Genomic DNA, 2,329 nt, shown 5'->3' with positions numbered 1-2,329 from the left:
CATTCTTTCACCCACCCATTCATTCATTCTTTCACCCATTCATTCATTCATTCTTTCACCCATTCATTCATTCATTCTTTCACCCACCCATTCATTCATTCTTTCACCCACCCACCCATTCATTCTTTCACCCACCCACCCATTCATTCATTCTTTCACCCACCCATTCATTCATTCATTCTTTCACCCATTCATTCTTTCACCCACCCATTCATTCATTCTTTCACCCACCCATTCATTCATTCTTTCACCCACCCACCCATTCATTCATTCTTTCACCCACCCATTCATTCATTCTTTCACCCATTCATTCTTTCACCCATTCATTCTTTCACCCACCCATTCATTCATTCTTTCACCCACCCATTCATTCATTCTTTCACCCACCCACCCATTCATTCTTTCACCCACCCACCCATTCATTCATTCTTTCACCCACCCATTCATTCATTCTTTCACCCACCCATTCATTCATTCTTTCACCCATTCATTCATTCTTTCACCCATTCATTCATTCTTTCACCCACCCACCCATTCATTCATTCTTTCACCCACCCACCCATTCATTCTTTCACCCACCCATTCATTCATTCTTTCACCCACCCATTCATTCATTCATTCTTTCACCCACCCACCCATTCATTCTTTCACCCACCCATTCATTCATTCTTTCACCCACCCATTCATTCTTTCACCCACCCATTCATTCTTTCACCCACCCATTCATTCATTCTTTCACCCATTCATTCATTCTTTCACCCATTCATTCATTCTTTCACCCACTCATTCATTCATTCTTTCACCCACCCACCCATTCATTCTTTCACCCACCCACCCATTCATTCATTCTTTCACCCACCCATTCATTCTTTCACCCATTCATTCATTCTTTCACCCACCCACCCATTCATTCATTCTTTCACCCACCCATTCATTCATTCTTTCACCCACCCATTCATTCATTCATTCTTTCACCCACCCATTCATTCATTCTTTCACCCACCCATTCATTCATTCTTTCACCCACCCATTCATTCATTCTTTCACCCACCCATTCATTCATTCTTTCACCCATTCATTCTTTCACCCATTCATTCTTTCACCCATTCATTCTTTCACCCATTCATTCTTTCACCCACCCATTCATTCATTCTTTCACCCACCCATTCATTCATTCTTTCACCCACCCACCCATTCATTCTTTCACCCACCCACCCATTCATTCATTCTTTCACCCACCCATTCATTCATTCTTTCACCCACCCATTCATTCATTCTTTCACCCATTCATTCATTCTTTCACCCATTCATTCATTCTTTCACCCACCCACCCATTCATTCATTCTTTCACCCACCCACCCATTCATTCTTTCACCCACCCATTCATTCATTCTTTCACCACCCATTCATTCATTCATTCTTTCACCCACCCACCCATTCATTCTTTCACCCACCCATTCATTCATTCTTTCACCCACCCATTCATTCTTTCACCCACCCATTCATTCTTTCACCCACCCATTCATTCATTCTTTCACCCATTCATTCATTCTTTCACCCATTCATTCATTCTTTCACCCACTCATTCATTCATTCTTTCACCCACCCACCCATTCATTCTTTCACCCACCCACCCATTCATTCATTCTTTCACCCACCCATTCATTCTTTCACCCATTCATTCATTCTTTCACCCACCCACCCATTCATTCATTCTTTCACCCACCCATTCATTCATTCTTTCACCCACCCATTCATTCATTCATTCTTTCACCCACCCATTCATTCATTCTTTCACCCACCCATTCATTCATTCTTTCACCCACCCATTCATTCATTCTTTCACCCACCCATTCATTCTTTCACCCACCCATTCATTCATTCTTTCATTCATTCTTTCACCCACCCATTCATTCATTCATTCTTTCACCCACCCATTCATTCATTCTTTCACCCACCCATTCATTCTTTCACCCACCCACCCATTCATTCATTCTTTCACCCACCCACCCATTCATTCATTCTTTCACCCACCCATTCATTCTTTCACCCACCCATTCATTCATTCTTTCACCCACCCATTCATTCATTCTTTCACCCACCCATTCATTCATTCTTTCACCCACCCATTCATTCATTCTTTCACCCATTCATTCATTCATTCATTCTTTCACCCACCCACCCATTCATTCATTCTTTCACCCACCCACCCATTCATTCATTCTTTCACCCACCCACCCATTCATTCTTTCACCCACCCACCCATTCATTCTTTCACCCACCCATTCATTCATTCTTTCACCCACCCACCCATTCATTCTTTCACCCA

This window comes from Oncorhynchus gorbuscha, unplaced genomic scaffold, assembly GCF_021184085.1.
Source record: "Oncorhynchus gorbuscha isolate QuinsamMale2020 ecotype Even-year unplaced genomic scaffold, OgorEven_v1.0 Un_scaffold_8857, whole genome shotgun sequence".
Taxonomy (NCBI): domain Eukaryota; kingdom Metazoa; phylum Chordata; class Actinopteri; order Salmoniformes; family Salmonidae; genus Oncorhynchus; species Oncorhynchus gorbuscha.
The sequence above is the reverse complement of the archived record's forward strand: the minus strand, read 5'-3'. Positions refer to the sequence as shown.